Source organism: Chrysemys picta, chromosome 4 (assembly GCF_011386835.1).
Source record: "Chrysemys picta bellii isolate R12L10 chromosome 4, ASM1138683v2, whole genome shotgun sequence".
Lineage (NCBI taxonomy): Eukaryota > Metazoa > Chordata > Testudines > Emydidae > Chrysemys > Chrysemys picta.
Window position 1 is genome coordinate 67,658,474 of NC_088794.1, and position 10,796 is coordinate 67,669,269.

Below are 10,796 nucleotides of genomic sequence, written 5' to 3' on the forward strand. Positions count from 1 at the left end.
GTTTCTTTGTATGATGTCTAAAACAAATTTTCACAAACTACTTCTTGTTCATTTGTTTTTTAAACTGTTGAAAGTTTTCCTGAAAACCCATTTAATTTGTCTATGAAACTTAAATAGAATCATGGACATAAGTTTTTCTTTACAAAAATTGAAATTTAAAAAATGAATTGCTATAGAGTGCAATTACTTTTAGTTTAGTCAATAAATGTTGGGGTTTTTTGTATGGGAGAGATAAGGTGGGTGAGGGTCAATACCTTTTATTGAACCAGTTTGTGGAAGGGACAATCTTTTGAGCTTCACAGAGCTCTTCTTCAAGTCTGGGGAAAGAAATCGGAGTGTCTGAGCTAAATACAAGTTGGGACAGATTAAGGATAATGGGTAATGCATGTTGTAGGTGGTCATTTGAAATAAAGTAGGCAACTGAGGGTTAGATTGTGTCCAATAAAAGATATTACCTTGTCTCTCTAGTATTCTGGGACCAGCATGGCTACAACAACACTGCAAACATCTATTTGTATTACCATAGCATCTGGAGGATTGGGGCCCCCTTGTGCTAGGCACTGTACACATGGTATGAGCCTGTCCTTGCCTTGAGGGTTTATTATCTAAATTGACAAACCAGATAAAAGGTAGGAAAGGAAACAAAGGCTCAGAGTAGGTGAAGTGATTTATCTAATGTCAGACAGAGTCTGACACCAGACTGACTCCCAGCCCAGAACTCTATCCACTAGAAGCAGGGGTTCCCAAACTGTGGTTCATGTACCTCGGGGGGGTATGTGGAAGAAAGTGTGTAATGGTGGATTTTATTTATTATTTATTGCATTTTCATAATAGGCTGCTCAGACAAAGCTTTAAAACTGTTGTATAAAATATGGTAGTTAATTTACTTCAAGATGTACCAATGAGAACACAGAGATGCTGACTAGAGCCCTCACCTACAATCACCATATAGAGCAGGTTCAGTTGCCCACCAACAGTCCAGTCTAACTGATCTCAGAATTTACGTGGGGGTTTCGCTTGTATATGTCACACTATAACTACATCTGTATGTAACGGTGAAATATGAACAGATGGCTAAAGACAGGTAGTGTTAAGAAGAACACACAAAGTATCAGTGATAGATCTAGAAGGCGATACGCAGTAAGAAAAGTTTAGGAACCTCTGCACTAGACTATCCTGCCTCCCAATAATTTTTGTAAAAATGAAATATTTCCTTATGATAAATCAGCAGTTTATTTTACCGACTCACTTTTAGCTGCCTGGTTAAAAATGAACATGCCTCTAAGATTTTAAAAATTCTGCTTCCCTTGTGTAACAGCTTTATTAATAATATCAATACAGATCTAGGACTAAAGTTAGTATTTTTCAACTGGCCGGCTTGTGAGCACATTGGGCCTGATTTTCCAACTTTAAGTGTGGAAGTCCACAGATGTCAATGGTGTTACTCTAGTGCAAAACTAGTGTGAGAGGTTGAATTGGGCATAATGTATGGGAGTTCTGTAAAACTGAGTTTCAGATGATTTCATATACAGTTGATTTCTTTATATGCCATGTTAAAATGTGCTTATGTAGTGTCTTATGTTCATATGATTTGATGTATTCATATGCACAAAGAAATATAAAAAAAGTAAAAATCTCAAGCAGACAAAATGAACCCCCTTATGAAGAATGAAATTAGACAAGGGTCTTCAAGAAAAGTATTAAGAAATAAACCAATAACACTGGTAAATATATGTAGTAGTGTCATGATTGTTTTGCTTTCCAGTTTTAACTGAAGGATGGAATTTTTCAAAAGTACTGAGAGTCAGCACTGGCCTAACTTTGTTTCCAAAACTCCCATTGATTTTAATAGGTGCAGATTTAGGACCAGTCTGAGTGCTTTAAAAAAAAATAAACCCCAAAGTTTTTGAATGTATAGTTATGCACTGTTAATCCTGCTTGAATACAAGGAATGTTGTGTAAGTGGAACTGTATTTTTATGGATTTCGTATGAGCTTGAAACTTGGCTCAACTATCAGTTTGGTCCATATGGCTTTTAAAAAAATTCATGTGAATAGAAATGCTCTGACTCATTGTTCAGACTGAAAAATGCAAGTTCATACGTTGTAGCTAACACTGCTCTACAGCCAAAATGCTTCTGAAATAAATGTAGTCAAACGTTACTAATTCTGGGTCACTGAGAACGAAAATGATGCTTAAAATTGTTGATTGGCTCTAGTTTTCAAGATATGCTATTGGGTCAGTATATACGACCCTTGACTTGGGAATGGTGGAGGATAAGTGAGTTATAAAGGGAAGGGATCTCAATTTAAACCAGAAATGACTAAAATACATCTTTGACTGGATCTATGAATAAATCTATGACTGGGTTTGGACAGTACTTGCTTTTTAGGCAAAACAATGAATGATGCAATCTGAAGCTGGTATTGCGTCATACATGATATGAATTGCATCATGTTATTCCTAGAAGTCATGGATGATGCAATCATAACGAAGTTACATCACTCTGCTGAACAAATTGCCCTATATCAGCTCTAGAAATCATACAGTGTCGTGCTCCCTTATTTGTCAGTGTTTGATTTTGCAAAGGGACACATTTCTGTTTAGCCAAAGTGAGCAGAGATGCCTCGTACTTGTGTGAACAGTGCAGATAACTTCTGCTAGGTTTGTGGTGAAATGACTTTTGCATCACAAAAGCGCAGTATAACCACTATTGTTAAGAAAGCGTATCACCTTTATTTTGGCTGCAAAATTGGAGATCAGGACGAGAGGTGGGCCCCACACATATGCTGCAACACTTGTGCAACAAATCTTTGCCAGTGGTTGAACAGGAAAAGGAAATCTATGCCTTTTGCAGTGCCAATGATTTGGAGAGAGCCAACAGATCATACCAGCAATTGTTACTTCTGCATGGTGCCTCCAATTGGGAAAGGTGTGTCAAAGAAGAAAAAGTGGACTGTGCATTATCCAAACATTCCATCAGCTATACGCCCAGTACCCCACGGAGAAGGACTGCCGGTTCCTGATGCACCAGAATCATTCTCACTTGAGTCAGACAAGGAAGAGGAAGAGGATGAAACTTCTGGTCCTGAACCATCAATGTCACAGGACCCACATTTTCTCCCATCCTCCTCCTCTGAACCACACCTCATAACACAAGGTGTACTGAATGACCTTGTCAGGGATTTGGAACTACCCAAGAGTAAGGCAGAGCTGTTGGGCTCCAGACTACAGCAGTGGAATCTCCTGGCAGGTGATGTTAGGGTTTCCATGTTCCGTGACCGTCAAAAGGATCTTGTCCCCTTCTTCTTCATGGAAGGTGATCTTGTAGCCTGCAACAACATCGATGGTGTGATGGCAGCCCTCCACATCGTTCACGATCCAGATGAGTGGAGACTGTTCATTGAGTCATCGAAGACAAGTCTTAAAGCCGTTTTACTGCATAATGGCAATGTTTTGCCATCAATTCCAGTTGGTCATGCAGTCCATATGAAGGAAACCTATGACGATATGAAAACTTTTGAGGTGCATAAACGATGACCAACATCAGTGGCAGCTTTGTGGCGATTTGAAGGTTGTTGCTCTCTTGCTTGGTCTGCAGACTGGATACACAAAGTACTGCTGTTTTCTCTGCAAATGGGATAGTCATGCAAGAGATTCCTACTACATCAAGAAAGATTGGCCACTCCAACAGTCATTGGAGCCTGGCAGGAAAAGTGTTCAGCATCCACCACTTGCTGAATCAAGGAAGATTTTGTTACCACCCTTACACATCAAGCTGGGTCTGATGAAGGACCTTGTCATGGCCACTGACAAAACACAAGCAGCTTTCAAGTACCTCCGTGGAAAATTTCCAAGGTTAAGCGAAGCTAAGATAAAGGAAGGTGTCTTTGTTGGTCCTCAGATTCGTGAACTTCTTCGAGATGATGCATTTGACCATGCACTGCATGGCAAGGAAAAGACGGCATGGAAAGCCTTCCAGTTAGTGGCAATAAATTTTCTCGGAAACAACAAGGCAGACAACTACAGGTTGTTGGTGGAAAACCTCCTCAAGGCATACAAAAGCCTTGGTTGCAAAATGTCACTAAAGATACATTTTTTGCACTCTCATCTAGATTTTTTTCCACCGAACTGCGGAGCAGTGAGCGACGAGCACGGCGAGCGATTTCACCAGGACATTGCAACAATGGAGAAACGCTATCAGAGCAAATGGAGCCCATCAATGCTTGCAGACTATTGCTGGACAGTGACGAGATGCTCCATTTAATGAATACAAGAGACAAGCCAAGAAGCGCCGAGTAGACACTGAATAGGACTAAACTATGTACATAATAGTTTTCTGCTTTTTGTTTCATAATCAATTTTATTTATAGAACCCTTTTGCTGATTTTTAAAGTGTTACATAAACAGGACAGGTGAAATATTATCATGTAAAGCAACCATAAACACATGAAAAGACCTACGTTTACAATTTATGATTAAAACTCTATCTACACAATATACATAGACATAAAATGTAAAAACTTAAATATCTTAGAAACAGTAGCCAATCAGTTGTTTTAATTGTCATATTTGAATTCAGCACATCAACATACATAATACATAGCACATTTTATCTCTGAAGCAGATGACTTCTCAAAAATTGTAGACCAGTGTAATTAATGCTTAATTTGCACTATAACAAGTGTGAAAATGGGGAGTTCAGCTGCCAAGGCCATCTGCTTCTCTTCCAAAAATACTGGTGTAGCCTATTGTGGTGTGTCTTATCTTCTGTGGTTACAATTAATGAAAGGTTGAGGTGAGACGAGTCTCATGGTATCTAAATTTCTAAGACTTCCTTGTCCCTTGTGAACTTGGGTAAGATACCACATGTGCTAGTTGTGTTAATTGATCTTCTAATAATGGCTAAGATCTGGCCAAGTGAGAAACACTTGCTGTAAGTAAAGAGCTGCCTAAGGAATTACATAAGATGCCTCTCTTCCAGCACCTAAGGATTGTTGAGCCAAAAGGAAGCCCAGCCACGTCCCCAGCAGTTGAGAAGGGATATCATAGAAGATGATATGATGGGTCTGTACCTCGTGAAGGTTTTGGTATTGCTTTACTTCTGCTGGTTCAGTTTATTTTACTTTTTACTTTGGATTTGGTTCCATTGATGCAGTGAAATTTAGCTTCAACAAGGCTTTACTTCAAAGCCCTTCTGCACATCAACAATCATTTGCACATATTAATGAAAGAATTTCTTCCAAGTTTATTTTTGAATTTTATCCCATTTGACCTTTCCAGAGTTCCATCCACAGTCCGATTAATAATTCCCATAATTATTGGGATATCTTCCACATGCTGAGGTCTACCTGCAGTTGGGTGCACACACTCACGATCTCACAGGTCATTATAGAGACAGATCAACTACTTATCTACCCAGGCATTTACAAGCATGGAGCTCTCACTGCAGGCATGTGCTCCCTTCTGATTTGTATTCTCTCTGAATTTGGCCCTGTGCATTTATAAAGGCTAATAATTATAACTTTCTAATATTAGGAAGTATAATAACCATTTCACTGCCTGGCTACTGTGGGCTGGATTTGCCAGTTCACTGAGGTGTGGTGCAAAGTGGCCTCAGAGTATCCAGAGCCAGCCAGTGAAGAATGTCAGGTGTAAAGCTGGCAGAGGCAGCATTACTACCTCCTCTGCACATTTCCCATCTTCATCTCCACCAAAAGGGGAGGAAACAAGCCCAGTGCAACCTATTAGGCGACCAGGGTGCTAGCATTTGGGGGGCGGCATTTTCTTCGGCGGCGACTGCAGCAGCCAGATCTTCGGCCGCCCCAGTCGGCGGCGGCATTTAGGCAGAGAGAGCTGGGTCGGGGGGTGCAGGGAGGGCCACCTGCAGCAATAAGGGGGGGGCCCGGTGGCACGCAGGGGAACTCCCCACCCCAGCTCACCTCTGCTCCGCCTCCTCCCCTGAGCATGCCGCCCTGCTCTGCTTCTCTCCCTCCCAGGCTTGCAGTGCCAAATAGCTGATTGGCACTGCAAGCCTGGGAGGCGGGAGAAGTGGAGCAGAGGTGAGCTGGGGTGGGGAACTGCCGCACGGCTCCCCAGGCGGGGTGGGGAGCGGGCACGGGGGGTGCCTCAGGGCGGAGGGGGGGTGGGGAGCTGCCACGGGAGGGGTGCCTCAGGGCGGGGAGCTGCTGCAGGGCTCGGGCGCAAGGTGGAAGTTTCGCCTAGGGCACCAAACATCCTTGCTCCGGCCCTGGGAGGAAAGGGCATTTTGTAGGTGATCCAGGGGAAAGGTGACATAAATTAGGGCTACCCCTGCAGGAATATGTGTACAGATGTGGTCTCCTCATCTCAAAAAATATATACTGGCACTAGAAAAGGTTCAGAAAAGGGCAACTAAAACGATTAAGGGTTTGGAACGGGTCCCATATGAGGAGAGATTAAAGAGGCTAGGACTCTTCAGCTTGGAAAAGAGGAGACTAAGGGGGGATATGATAGAGGTATATAAAATCATGAGTGATGTGGAGAAAGTGGATAAGGAAAAGTTATTTACTTATTCCCATAATACAAGAACTAGGGGTCATCAAATGAAATTAATAGGCAGCAGGTTTAAAACAAATAAAAGGAAGTTCTTCTTCATGCAGCGCACAGTCAACTTGTGGAACTCCTTACCTGAAGAGGTTGTGAAGGCTAGGACTATAACAGAGTTTAAAAGAGAACTGGATAAATTCATGGTGGTTAAGTCCATTAATGGCTATTAGCCAGGACAGGTAAGGAATGGTGTCCCTAGCCTCTGTCTGTCAGAGGGTGAAGATGGATGGCAGGAGAGAGATCACTTGATCATTGCCTGTTAGGTTCACTCCCTCTGGCACACCTGGCATTGGCCACTGTCGGTAGACAGGATACTGGGCTAGATGGACCTTTGGTCTGACCCGGTACGGCCTTTCTTATGTTCCTATGAATCAGGGAGGTGCAATCATCCTCCCTCTGAGCTCCTCTCCATTTTGTTTGAGCAAAGTATATTTGAACATACACTAGCTGATGATAGTCTGTGCACATAGGTTGCTCTGATGCATTTCATGTTTACTGTAATTGGGTTATATGGGCCCTACTCCCAGCACAGGGCACTGTTCCCTGTTGGCCCATAGACACCACTGTAATAAACTGTAATAAACAGAACAAATAGGCTAAAAATAATTAACATGTGTGTGGGTGTGTATTTAATCCTTGTGTTAATGAATGTATATGTCTGCTGAGCAAATACAACCCTCTGCCTTTTTAATGTATGTTATAGAGCCTATAGGGTAAGAATTGCTAGGCTTTTTACATAATGCTGATTAAGACTTTCCTTTGCAACCCACACTAACATTTAAAAAAAATAAATAAATAGAGGGTTCTAACCCAGGTCTCCTGCAAAATAATAAAGAGCCCTAACAATGTCACTGACCTGGCCTGTTAGAAAGTTCTCTTAATGTTTTGTGTGGGTTTTCATATTTTTAGGTGTGGGAAACTTTTGGTTTGTTGCAAGTGAGTTTTATAGAGCCAGATTCTGCTCTCTAGTGTGTCTTGAAAAATTACCTGCTGTGTATCTGACGTTAGTTTGGCTATAAAGAGTTGGAGAAATCTGCATTCCACACATACACATTAAGGGTCAATGCTTGTTCTTTTTAACAAGCATGAGTAGATGAGCTTGGCAGAAGGAAACTCTGCATGGAGTTTCAGGGCTGCACCACACTGCACCCATAGGAGGGATAGCTGGTGGATCGGTGCACTCATTGATCTAGTCGAAGAACTGTCTCTGTGCTACATTGTTTGCCAGCTGGATGGGCTAGTGGAATCCTGCCCCTGTTCAGATTAAGGGAAGAGGTGGTATTTACACTGAAGTCAATGTCGAAACTGGATGAGTAGACAGAGCTTGATTTGGACACTGATGTAACTCTGTGGGAAACCCCCCAAATGGCTGCTCTTTCTCCATGCAATTTTATGGAAATAGCACCGGATGCTAGTAAAACAATCTGTTTGAATTCCTGTGTAATATTGTAAGAAATATCTTGCATTCACTATATCGTTTACTCTTCTGAAGAGTACATCATAGCTCGTATACTGCAGCAGGAATATGGGTTGATAGGAAATATGTTAGCAGTTCCCTAAACAGATTCAGGGTTCAATTCTGCTCTCATTGAAGTAAATGGCAAAATTCCTATTGACGTAATATGGAACAAATTGCTCCTTTGTTTGGGTTCTTCCACTAATATAAATGGAGTTGTATCCTGGATCCAGGCAACACTAGAGTGTATGTGAGTGGAAGAGATGTACGAAATTTGAATGTGTCTGGGTTGGAGATTTTGGTACAGGCCCATCTCATTCAATGCACCAGAGATTGTTGAAGTGTACAGTAGCACCCTTTGGAAACAAATTCCTCAGCTGAAATAATTGAGCTGAAAAGTAGGTGTTAAAAGACCTGGTAGCTTTCTAGTTTTACCAACGTGCAAAAAATATCAAAAAGCCATTACATTTATTCTCTCTTCTCTCCCACCAAAAGGGTTTGACTTAATATAGTTTTTCCTCCCCCAAATTTTCTGGGTGAAAATTTATCATTTCTTAAGAATCTGCACAACATGTTTAATCTGGAAAGAGACAACTTTAAATGGGCTCATAAATCCCTGAAAATAGCAACTTTACAAGTTAAGCCCTTGCACTAGTTTATCAATATTGTTATAAATGCAGTTCCGTTCCAACTAAATTATGAATAAGGTTATGGCAAGATAGGTCATGAGTGTGCATGTTGGCTTCAATTCAATCAACATAATGGTTTTGCTGAGCAGAGAAGAAAAGTATTGCTTGGACTGATTCCAACAGGATACAAACCACAGAGAAAAACGCTTTGGCCTTGTAGCATAATTTAAGATTGTACACTGAAGAAAGCTATAATTTCATGCTGCTGTGGAAAATAATTTTTTACACTACATTTTTCTCAAGTTTAAAAAAATATATAATCAGAAAACTCTAGTATAATTTAAAGAATGTTGTGTGTTTTCTCATTAGCAGCCCTCCAAAGTTCTCTGCTCGTGGAATCTCATAGCGAGGCATAGTGCAGAAACTTTAGAAGCACTCAGACTCAACCTGGGAGTGTGCATCTCGATTTACATGCTACTAAAATAACCATATATGAGGCCTCTTCCTCCTTTCCTTTCTTCCCACCTGTTTGTTTGTCTAGAATTGCTGACATTAAGTTTGTTTAGGTCATATATAATTTTCAAGCTTTTGGACTCTGACCGTATCCTTGGCCAAGTCCTGTTACTTCTCTCTCCTTTTTTCCGTATCTGTGAAATGGTGATACCTAATTACGAGGGTCACATTCAATCCTACTGTAAGTGGGTACAAATGCCACTGAAGCCAATGCATTACTCTGTCTTTTATTTGGCTACTCTTGAAAATTGCTCATTAGCTGCAGAATAGGATAGCATGACTGTGCAAGGGTTTTTAATAACGGAGTTTCATCCAGTTGCTTGAAGGCTGAATAAGTCCAACTGTTGTAAAGTACTTTGAAAAATGCTATAGAAGAACAAAATATTATTCATAAGCCAAACTTGCAGGCAGGCTATGACATCCTAATCCTGGAAGTAGTCCCACAAAAGGCAGAGAAAAGCAATAGACAATACGTGACATCCTGGCCTTGTTGAAGTCAATGGGAGTTTTGCTGTTGACTTCAATGGAGCCACAATTTCATCCAGTGTGTATAAGATTATCAGAATCTGGCCCTCAACAAGTAATGTTTAATAATTGCATATGAATTTCTGTATGTGATCGGTCAACTTATTAAAGCAAATTTGATCTTGAATATACTTGAAGGAAGAGATTCTTCTGAATAAAAATGGATGATTCCATGCTTTCTATAATTGTGCAGGAGGCTGGACAAAATATAATTGAGAATGCAAGTCTGAGTTCCCTTGAGCAAAATAATGAATATTATGCCAGGTAAAGAAAATGGAAACTAAGGCCCTGATCCAGTAAATCATTTAAGCGCTTGCTGAACTTTAAGCACATGAATAGTCTCATTGACTTCAATGGGACTATTGGTACTCTCCTGCTCTGCTGGCTTTGGGACAGATTTGCTGCTAGAATGGCCTGTTTTGTACATATAAATTGTGCCCACATTTTTTGCGATTCTAATTAATTCTGCTTTGAAATAGTAGTTAGACATCTACCTCCTATGTAATTGTAATCATTTGCATTTGCAAAAATTCCCTTATGTATATAATCTGGTGGTCGTCCCCCATATTTGGACTTAAATGTTCACTTGAACATATAACAAAGCAGCAAGTCAAGCAAAAGTCTGCACACTGGACTCTAAGCAAATACATTAATATGTCAAATTCACAAGACAGATGACTCAAAAAGGTGGGTGGCTTACAGATTTTAAATAATTTCAGAATTTATACACTGTGGTGTCAAATCAATGGTAGACTAAATTAAGTTAATGATGGGAATATAATTACATGAACAGATACCTTGATTTTTCTCTCAGATTGAAGTCACAGCCAGAATGACTGCAACATCATTAGTGCCAAATTATGATTAGTGGTTACTACAACTGGAAAGCTATAGTACTAGGTGCTATTGTGTGTGCATTCAATAGAAGGTGATGTTTGGCTTTCATAAGTAATGAATTTAAACAATGTAAGTTTGTGTGTCCTAGGACTAATGTAAACACTGCATTAATGAGTAACTCAGCCATGTCAGATTGTTAACAGTTGCTAGAGTGATCGCACCATTATCTAAATTAAATCTGACTGTAT